We start from the raw sequence: 11,706 nt of genomic DNA, 5'->3' as shown, positions 1-11,706 counted from the left end.
CTGGATGATTGCCGGATGCTTGCAATTTATCCCCTGTGAGTTATCTTTCGTTTACCCTGTTGGTGTTGGTAACCATTGTCTCTCTTTTCGGTCGGTCACCTGTTATATACCCAGTAACCGGTATCCCTGGTGTTCCTTCCATGCGAGTATACTATCTATGTTCTGACGGTAATAGATAATATATCTCATGCGAGTATACTATCCACGTTCTGACGGTAATGGATATTATATCTCATGCGCTCTTTGGGTTTTTTCCCCAGCTGAGTAAGATTCGCTTTCCCGTTGCGGAGTCGAATGTCCATCCCGTAAGTCGATTTGCTTTTTCAAGCCCTCCTTTAGGATGATGAGTGTTTTGGCATATATACCAATTCACGCTTCGGTCGGTCACCTATTATATCCCCAGTAATCGGTATCCCTGGTGTTCCTTCCTTTCTGCTCCCTATTATGACCTTGGTCCCCTGTGGAGTCAGATTTTCCTGAGTTGATGTACCTTTTCCAGGTCTTTCTCAGATGTTTGGTTGATTGATATCTCTCACCCTTATACCGGTCTTAGATATTCATTCTTCTTGAGCTTATTGTTCTTTCACCCAGTAACCGGTGTTTAGATCACATGTTTCTTTGAGTTTGTTACCCGGTAGCCGGTAACGCCTCATCTTGCAGATTTTTCTCCAGGAGAGTCTCTTTGTTAGACATTCTCCAGTGGAGTTTCCGTTGTGATTTTGCCCTTTTGCTGTATTGGCGTTTTCCCCAATATATGCAGTTTTCCCCGACAGGGAGATTCTGTGTGAATCTTTTTCCCCAGTCCGAGTCCGGATTTTCATCCGAAGTATCCTTCGTGGATAGTTTGAGTCAGCTTGAGTCTTTCCAATGGGTTTATTCCCTTTGGAAATTTCTTTTTCTTTCCCCCAGTTTGAGTCCTTTACTCCCTAGTGAGGTCTCCAGTCCAGTCGTCTCCTGATCACGCAGCGTCAGTTTCCCCTAATTCGGAGTCGTGTCCTGCTCACGCATTCCTTTCTTTGTCTTATCCCCATGAGAGTCCTGTTAGAGTCTCTGTTCTTGGTGAGTGTATTACTCTGATGGATCGTCTTTTCTTTGTGGACCAGTATTCCCCACAGAGTTTGTTTCTTTTGCATGCATACATTTGCATCATGAGGTCTCTTAGGGACCAAAATTTGTCTCATTACTGTTATTTAAGCCCATTCTACCGCGTCAAGATGAAGATTTTAACCTTCACTTCTCCGGCTAGAATGACCTTAAATAGGGGCATCTGTAAGACCCCAATTTTGTCCCTAAGATCCCTCATGTCATCATATCATAACATTTCATTGCCTCAAGGATCATTGGACACCTTGCTTTCTTCCCTATGGGTGGGTCATCTTTTTGAGAGTGGTTCTTGATCACCAAGCATGTTTGCATTTGTATATCATTGTTTTTCTTTTTATCACTAACCAAAAAATACAAAAATATGTCATCTAACCTTTGTCTTGCAGATGAAGCATTAACAGGTCAAGGCAATCAAAGGCATTCATTGAGCAATAGATGGTGGTCATTCTTGAGATTTGGACCCCACAATCATTCACAAGAGTTCATATGAGTTATGATGTCATTTTGAAGCAAAATCCCAAGTGGTAGAGGCTTGAATCTCATCAGAACATTTTCAAGTCGTCTGAAGACCTAGAAAGTCAACTGCAAAGTCAACTGTGGATTTGGAGGTGGGAAATGATTAGAAATACTTCATTCATGTTCAAACAAGTCTCATTTGACATTTCAAACCTCACATTGAAGAATTTGAAGTCAGGTCAAGAATTTCCAAAAATAGCAAGTGACCTATAATTTGAACTTTCCAAAAATGGAAAGATTTTGGACCAACTTCAACTTAATATTACATCATCAAGAAGGCTTCAAATGAAATTTTGTTGAACATGAAAGTTGTATATCTTTCTCTCCTATTTCCAAAATGTCCAAGATCATGAATTTCTAATGTGTGGTTTAGGAGATATCATCAAATCATGGCAAAGTGTGTTTAAAACTTCAAATGAGCATAACTTTTGAACCAAAGCTCCAAAACGAGTGGTTCTTTTTGCTATATTCTCCTCTTGACCTCTAATTTCCAAATCATGCCTCACATTACACGAATTATCATCACATGTTCATTTGTTAATCCATACCTTTTTTGGAGGGAAATTGCAAAATTCAAAAATGGTGCATTGTATGGACTTTTTACCATTGCCATTGGGTTTAAAAAATGATTTTAAGTAAAAATGATGAAGCAATTGGTACTGTTCACGTGTAAATGATACATGCACCATGCAACTTTTGATTTTTGCAAAAACACCTCTAACCAAGTTAATTATGGATTAACAAAGTGATTAGTAGAGCATATAAATACCTAAACCCTAACAGAATTGAGGGGGATTAATCATTTTTTACATTTCTAGATCTAAAATTCTCTCTCACTTCAAATTTTTCTCTCATTCATAATTCCATTTTCTTCCAAATAGCATTGCATTTTGACTTCATATTCTTGTTCCTGAGCTTGGATTTAGTGTATATCAAGTGCTGTTTTGTAGAATTCGTGCAAGGATCAAGTGGTGGAAGTTCATGAAGATGACAATGGAGTTTCTGTTTTGAGCTAGATCTACACGTGTGCAAGCTTCCTTTTCTTCACCAAACATCATTTCAAGCATTGTAGAGTGGATTTGGATACTTACAAGCTGTGGATCATGCGAAATCAAGAACTGCTCTTCAAGAGGTTCAATTTTCGAATCTGTTAATTCTTAAATTCATGTATATATTCTGGTAGATCTTGTTCTCCTAGTGATTCTGATCTAAAAATCGTGTGAATTGGTGCATTATTGAGCAAGATATGAGTGTTTAAAGTTTTACATCCATGAATTGTTCTTGCTTGATTCTCTTAGATCTTGATGATTTGTGCTTAAATGATTGTTGATCTTTGCTCTCCATTGCAAGAGCTTCATGTTGATGTGTTTGTTTTTGAGTTCTGGAAAAAATTCTGGAAAAATGTTGAAGCTCGTGCTACTGTTCATCTTCTTCTTCATGAAGAAGATGAAGATCTTCAGCCGTGCGTCGACCATACAGCAATGTTGCGTCGACCGTTCGACAATTTTGAGTCGACCATAGCTGGCCTTGCGTCGACTCCTCTCTGGTTAGGGTTTTCTGTGAAACGGCGTCGTTTCACCTTGGCGCCATTTTTTTGAATTTGTACAGGGTTCGATCCCTGCTGAGCGCTGATTTTCAAAATGCTTTCATATTTTCATCTTTTCCCTCTACTTTGCCATGCTTTGATTTTTTTATTTTTTCTTCAACTTAGAAAAATCATATAAAATTTAAAACGCATCCAATTTCGTCCCAATTTTTTGCAAAATGCTCCTTATTCTGTCTAGTTTTTTACGATCATGATTTCCAAAGTTGTGCTTGGCTGGAAAAATAATTTGTCCTAGGTTGATTGATCATATGTCTAATTGTGACCTTGCCTTGCTTATCCTATCATGAAATGCTTGTTTCTTATCCAATGAACCTGAAATTTTGCATGATGAATCTAGACACATTGCGTGACATTTTGGTTTTGGTATGGTATTTTTCCTATGTTCCATTGCTGTTTTATGCTTGTGCTAACTTGGTGTGACAATTTGTCTCACACCTTTGATTGTCCAACTTGTGCAATTTGATTTCTATGCCAATTGATCTCCAATGCTTCTGATTTTTTGTATGTTGATCATGTTAGATGTCTTGAATATGCATGAATTTTTCCAGATTTATTTGAATCATTTCTGTTTTGATTTGAATTTTTCATTCATATTGATCACATATGAGCTTTGAAATTGCCTTGAACTTCCCTTGATCATGAAATGCATTTGGTGATTGATTTTGATGTGAGCCTTTTTAGGACTTGTCAATATGTGCTTGAAGTTACTTTGTGTTAAATTTCAGCCCCTGTTTTGAATTTTTTCTCCATCTTTGACCCTAGGCTTTGACCTAGTGGTGTGTTACTTACTTGTGAGCTTTGATTTCAGGTTTAATCATCCAAGTTCCATAGTTGATGATGCTTCATCATGTGAATATTGATGTTTGCTTTTGATTACTAACACTTGTGTGTTTTGTAGGTTGATGCTAACTCATTTGAGTTTGCCTTTTGGCTTACACATTTTGTACATTGGGATTGTCTGTTGCTTATTGACTGTTGTCTGATTGTCTGAGTCTTGTACTGATTTGTTTAGTTGTTTCCATAGGTACCTAAGTTGCTTTAAGTTCATTTGAACTTTGATTTTGCTTGGTTGCTTAACCACTTAGGTATAATCTCTAATCTTCATGTAGTCTGGAAAACCTACTGTTATTGGTAGGCACATGTATGAAGCCCTCCTTAAGAGGCAATGTTTGTGCTTGTTTAATTTTGTCCCAAGAAGGTAAAGTCCTCTCATGAGGCAATTGGCAGATAAAAGAGATGTGTAGCCCATCTCCTGCTACTCAGTGTGTCATTCACCTTGCTCACACCATGTGTTGATGCATGGTAAATAATAACCCAAGATCTTATAGAGTCCATTTGTGGAGAAGAGTTCCAACTTTCTGAACTCCCACACTTTCCATTGACCAAAGCTCTCCCTGACCAGGGATAAGAGTTATGAGGCACACCCCTCATCTCCTTTTCATATGCTTCACCCTAACTCTCAATGTTAGGTTAAGAGCTCAAAATACCCCATTCCAGTTGGCTGTAAAGCCTAACCTTGCTTGAGCCTAATTGATTGTATATAGTGTGTGCTAATTGACTTGTGTGTCTGCTTACTTGATTCATCTGTGCATATTTGCTTATGTGTGCCTTTGTGCATTTATCATCATTACTTGTATATCATTTCATAAACATTGTTCATCATTTTGTAACATTTTGTTTTGTCCATGGAGGAGGCAAGCATAAGTCCATTGATTGGCAGTTGTTTCCTATGATATGGTAGGATACTAGTATAAGTCCATTGATTGGCCTCTGGTATCCTTGTTCTTTGCTTTGTGAGACTAGTATAAGTCCATTGATTGGCATCTGGTATCCATGTTTCATGTTTCTTTAGGAGATTAGAATAAGTCCATTGATTGGCATCTGGTATCCATGTTTCATGTTTCTTTAGGAGATCGGAATAAGTCCATTGATTGGCATCCGGTATCCGTTTTGTTTTGTGAGATTGGAATAAGTCCATTGATTGGCATCCGGTATCCATTTTGTTTTGTGAGATTGGTATAAGTCCATTGATTGGCATCCGGTATCCATTTACTTTGTTCATCTTTTATTTGCTTGTTGCCTTATTCCAAAGGAATCACTTGGATCATCTACATATGATCTCAAGAGGTGAACATCTAAGAAGTTTTACTTCCTTAACCTTCCCACCTTTTGTTTCTTTAAACTTCCATTTGCATGTTAACCCAAAACCTAAAAACTATTGTGCAAACATTTTCATTTGTTTTCAAATTAGAAACCTAGGCCTTAAGCCTCTGATTTTTCAAACTTCATTTTCATGATACTTCTTTTGAACTGAATTCTAATCATACTTTGACCATCTTTTGTGAATAAATTCTAATTGATTAATTCCACTCATTCAATTGTTTTGTGGCTTTGTCCATTCTTGATAAGTTTTCATACATTAGCCATAGGTTTGATTTATCCTAGTTGGTTGATGTTAATCTCACCTTTTGTCCTTAGTGATTGAATTGTAAGGCTTCCTTGCTTATTATAGGGTTAACCCCTCACTAGCAAGTTGAAGCTTTTCTCACATGGTGGACTTGTTGTTTGTATAGGTTGAGTTTTCTCCCGTGGATAACGAAAGACCTTAGGGCTTTTGTTTTAAAATCAATTCACTTACTTTTGGAAATCTTTTAGCCGAACTACGACGTTTTGATCCTTACCTTCCATGGAAAGGTACGTAGGCAACGGGTTCATCCGTTCAAACACAAAAATAATAAACTTGTATATTCTTTTCTCATCCCTTCAATCCATGTTTGCACAATAAATATTTCATAAACAAATAACATTTCATACAACAAGTTGTGAAAAGGGCTCCCTAGGAGTACCTAGGACGTTTTGGGTGCCTAACACCTTCCCATTGCGTAATTAACCCCTTACCCAGATCTCTGATCTTTTCATTAGTTTTCTATGTGTAAAACTTCTTAGGCTTTTGTTCGCTTTTTAGCCATTCCTTTGGATAAATAAAAGTGCGGTGGCGACTCGATTCTTTGTATGCTTTGCTTTTGATTTAATCAATAAATCATAAAGTGACGAATACACCGCTACACCCATAACGGCAGATGATTTCTTTCCTGAGGAATCGAGTCACCACTTGTCTAGTAACGTTGGCGTACGAGGCTGCTTCTACCCATTTTGTGAAATAGTCAATGGCTACAAGGATGAAGCGGTGTCCGTTCGAGGCAGTTGGCTTTATGCGTCTGATCACGTCAATGCCCCACATGGCGAAAGGCCAAGGTGATGTTAGGACATTGAGAGGCGTTGGCGACACATGGATCTTATCAGCATAGATCTGGCACTTGTGGCAGGTTTGGACGTGCCGATGACAGTCAATCTCCATAGTCATCCAGTAATATCCAGCCCTTAAAATTTTCTTCACCATAATGCTCCCACTGGCATGCGTCCCAAAGGATCCTTCATGAATTTCCATTATAATCTGGTTTGCTTCTTGCTTGTTCACACATCTAAGCAACACATAATCATAATTTCTCTTGTATAATACCCCTCCACTTAAGAAGAATTTGGATGACAGTTTTCGAAGATACTTCTTGTCGGTGATAGAAGCGTCCGCAGGATACTCTTGGTTCTCTAAGAATTTCATGATGTCATGGAACCAAGGATGACCGTCAGCTTCGTCTTCTGCTGCCAGACAGTAAGCAGGTTCGTCCAAGTAGTTCAGGTGAAAGGACGACGCTTCGTTCTTCCATTTAACTTTAAACATGGATGCCAAAGTTGCCAAAGCGTCAGCTAGCTGATTCTCTTCTCGAGGGATGTGGTGGAATCTAATTTCATCGAAGTAGGGAATTAGTTTCAAGACATGCTCTTTGTAAGGAATGAGCTTATGGTCTCTAGTATCCCAATCTCCTTTGACTTGGATGATTACCAAGGCTGAGTCCCCATAGACTTCCAGGATTTTGATTCTAAGATCGATAGCAGCTTCAATACCAAATATACAAGCCTCGTATTCTTCCATATTGTTTGTATATTCAAAACATAATCGGGCGGTGAATGGGAGGTGGAAATTAGTTGGAGAAGTGATTACTGCCCCAATGCCATTGCCATGAGCGTTAGAAGCTCCATCAAAAACCATGGTCCATCGGGATCCAGGCTCGGGTCCTTCCTCGGGACCAGGGCTCCTTTGACTTGGCTGATTACCAAGGCTGAGTCCCCATAGACTTCCAGGATTTTGATTCTAAGATCGATAGCAGCTTCAATACCAAATATATAAGCCTCGTATTCTTCCATATTGTTTGTATATTCAAAACATAATCGGGCGGTGAATGGGAGGTGGAAATTAGTTGGAGAAGTGATTACTGCCCCAATGCCATTGCCATGAGCGTTAGAAGCTCCATCAAAAACCATGGTCCATCGGGATCCAGGCTCGGGTCCTTCCTCGGGACCAGGGATGTTGCAATCCCTAATCAACATGATGTCCTCATCGGGGAATTCAAAATGCATAGACTGATAGTCCTCCAAGGGTTGTTGTGTAAGATAATCAGACAGTACACTCCCTTTGATGGCCTTTTGAGTGACATGTTGGATATCGTACTCGGTTAAAGCCATTTGCCATCAGTCTATTCTACCAGTTAGAGTCGGCTTCTCAAATATGTATTTGACCGGATCCATCTTAGAGATCAACAAAGTCGTATGAGTGAGCATGTATTGTCTTAAACGTTTGGCAGCCCATGCTAGTGCGCAACAAGTCTTTTCAAGCATCGAATACCTACTCTCACAATCAGTGAACTTCTTGCTCAAATAGTATATTGCATGCTCTTTTCTACCAGTCTCGTCATGTTGGCCGAGGACACAACCCATTGATCCTTCGAGAACGGTGAGATACTTGATTAATGGTCTACTAGGTACAGGAGGCATCAACACAGGAGGCTCTTGCAAATATTCCTTTATTTTCTCAAATGCGTCTTGGCAGCCATCGTTCCAAATGATGGCTTGATCCTTTCGAAGAAGTTTGAAGATTGGATAACAAGTGGCAGTGAGGTGAGATATGAACCTAGCAATGTAGTTCAATCTACCTAGGAATCTTCGGACTTCCTTCTCGGTTTTGGGTGCAGGCATAGCTTGTATGGCCTTTACTTTCTCAGGATCTACTTCGATGCCACGTTGATTAACGATAAAACCTAACAATTTGCCGGATCTTACCCCAAATGTGCATTTGTTGGGATTAAGTCTTAATTTGAACTTCCTCAGCCTCTCAAACAGCTTTTCTAGATTGGCAAGGTGTTCTTCTTCGGTCTGAGACTTGGCTATCATGTCGTCGACGTAGACCTCAATCTCTTTATGGATCATATCATGAAAGAGAGTGACCATGGCTCGTTGGTATGTGACGCCGGCGTTCTTCAATCCAAAAGGCATCACCTTGTAGCAGAAGGTGCCCCATGGTGTTATGAAAGTGGTTTTCTCCATATCTTCTTGAGCCATGTGGATCTGGTTATAACCGGAGAAACCATCCATAAAGAAGAAAACAGAGAACTGAGCGGTATTATCTACTAGCACGTCAATGTATGGCAGTGGAAAGGCATCTTTGGGACTTGCTCTATTTAGATTTCTACAATCTATGCACATTCTTACTTTGCCATCCTTCTTAGGTACAGGCACAATGTTAGCTATCCATTGAGGATAATTGGAGACCGCTAGGAAGCCGGTGTTGAGCTGCTTTTGTACCTCCTCCTTGATTTTCATAGCCATGTCGGGACGGGTCCTTCGTAGTTTTTGCTTTACTGGAGGACATTCTTCTTTAAGGGATAGATGATGGACCACAATGTCAGTATCGAGGCCGGGCATATCTTGGTATGACCATGCAAACACATCTTTGTATTCCTTCAAGAGCTCAATCAATTTTGTCTTCACCTCGTCTTGTAGAGCGGAGCCGACTCTGACTTCTTTCGCTTCCTCATTGGTCCCAAGGTTAATCACTTCCACTGATTCTTCGTGCGGCTGGATGACTTTTTCCTCTTGCTTGAGGAACCTTGCCAATTCTTCTGGGAGTTCGGCCTCTTCCTCACACTCTTCATCAGCTTGATTAATCGGGTTATCAAAGTCGTATGAGACTGTAGCAAAATTGTCATTGGTGGTTGTCGAGGATGATCTGCATGATTTAAGGTCCACGCTTTTATTGGTATGAAATAAAGGATGACTTGAAAAGGAAAAAAAATTAAAAAAGAAAAATGCCATTAAAAAAATTAAAATAAATAAATGAAAGGCAAGGATCTCAAAATTGATTGCGAACATGAACCCTTTTTCATTAATGATTAATAAGGAAATTTGATGAGGCCCTACAAATGATTCCCCCATTCCTTGGGCTTGACATGGGTTCTTTTGATAAAAAGGAAGGAAAACAACATTGGGAATTACATTTCAATCAAGGTCACTTTAGGTATTTCAAACTCGGTCCATTTGGTGCAACCATTTCCATCAGTCTTTGTGAAGATCAACCCATCATCATCTTCTTCTTCTTCTTCTTCCATGACACAAATATGGTTATTATCCAGGTAACCAGCACTTGAGAAGTATTCAGATAGCGGGAGCACTGATCCCCTTGTATCTATTGGCGCGGGCTTCTTCAAATTCTGGGAGTTGTATCCCAAACCGGTGCGGTCCTTGTTGGCAGGAAGTTCAAGCAATCTTCCCCATCCTTGGGGGTGTCCATCCTTTATGATTGTCAGGGCGTCTTTAAGAGTTGCCATGGGAGATTCAGCATCTTTTGATTCATCCCTTGCTGGGCAAACCATTTCAACATTGATAACTTCAAATGATTGGAATGGGACTTCTTTTATCTCCCTTTCTCCTTCAACATATCGGAAAGATGCGAGGTGACTTACCACAATGTCTTCCTCACCCTCGACAACAACTAGTTTATCATCAACTAAGAATTTCAATTTTTGGTGGAGCGTCGAAGTGACTGCACCAGCTGAATGGATCCAAGGCCTCCCAAGCAGACAACTGTAGGCTGGATAGATATCCATTACGAAGAAAGTGATAGGGAAAATATAGGGACCAATCTTCATAGGAAAATTCACCTCACCGATTACAGTCCTTCTAGTCCCATCAAATGCTCTTACTATACGCTCACTCGGCTTCATTACGAGTCCTTCAACATTTAGTTTAGCAAAGGAGCTCTTAGGCATCACATTGAGGGAAGACCCAGTGTCTACCAAAACTCTTGATAGGATTATGTCCACACACTCAATAGAAATATGGAGAGCCTTGTTATGATTCCTCCCCTCGACGGGAAGCTCTTCATCACTGAAACCCAAGCTTAAGTTAGTAGCGATATTGTTAACTACTCCTTCAAACTGACAAACAGATATCTCTTGCGGTACATGAGTTGTCCTCAGAAACTTTACCAAAGCCTCTCTATGGGCCTCTGAGCACATTAATAAAGACAACATTGAGATCTTCGAGGGTGTCTGGTTAAGCTGATCAACTACTCGATAATCGCTCTTCTTGATAATGCGTAAGAACTCGTCTACTTCACTTGAAGGTGCGGGGTCTTGTCTTTGCTGAGCGCCATCAATTTGTTTGCCTTTGTCTAAAGTTTAAGGATTGATAGTTCCAATTGGAGTGGGTGTCGGCGCAAATATCCTTCCACTTCTCGTGACTCCTCTAGTGCCGGTGATATTGATCATTGGGTCACTAGACTTCAACGGTTCTTCTTGTACCTTCTGACCATGAATCTAGACTAAGGTGTCATACATCCATGGGACTGCCTTGGTGTCAACATATGGGAATGGTGTGGGAACCGTTATTACGATTGGAGTAACAGGATTTGTCGACAGAGTTAACTGAGAGAAGTCATATGGAATTTTCAGAGGAGGGACTTCGTCGTATGGTATCTCGAGGGTAGACACATCTTCCTTTGTGGACGGGCAGTCTACCACCAAGATCCCTTGGTTCATTAATTGTTGTATGATAGACTTCAATGTTCTACATTGTTGTGGTTAATCAGACAGTGTTCACATTCATTACCACAGATGGGAAAGGCATTATTCTTCATTAAATCATTCTTGATCTCGATGAGTGGTGTTTTTAACTCGTCCACACAGGACATCAATCTCCTTCCATTGTCAGCTTCCATTATATTCACTGATGCATTGTTGTGAGGGGGCATTGGGTTATTATTTACATTCGGCCTCTTGGGGGCGAACATGATTGCCTTAGAGTCAATAAGATCTTGAACCTTGTACTTTAATGCTTTACAATTCTCGATCGAATGCCCAGGAGCGCCAGAATGAAATTCACAGCGGGCATTTACATCATAACCGGGAGGAAGAACCGCTGGTGGGGGTCCTAACTCCCTTAGTTGCACAAGTGATGCCCTCAATAAATATGGTAGAATGTGGCTATAAGGCATGGGAACTGGGTCAAATCTTCTCTCGGGCCTTCGCATCCTTTGTTGTTGTTGTTGATATCGTGGTTGCTGACGTTGCGGTTGTTGTTGATACCGT

This window comes from Lathyrus oleraceus, chromosome 1 (assembly GCF_024323335.1).
Source record: "Lathyrus oleraceus cultivar Zhongwan6 chromosome 1, CAAS_Psat_ZW6_1.0, whole genome shotgun sequence".
Taxonomy (NCBI): domain Eukaryota; kingdom Viridiplantae; phylum Streptophyta; class Magnoliopsida; order Fabales; family Fabaceae; genus Lathyrus; species Lathyrus oleraceus.
The sequence above is the reverse complement of the archived record's forward strand: the minus strand, read 5'-3'. Positions refer to the sequence as shown.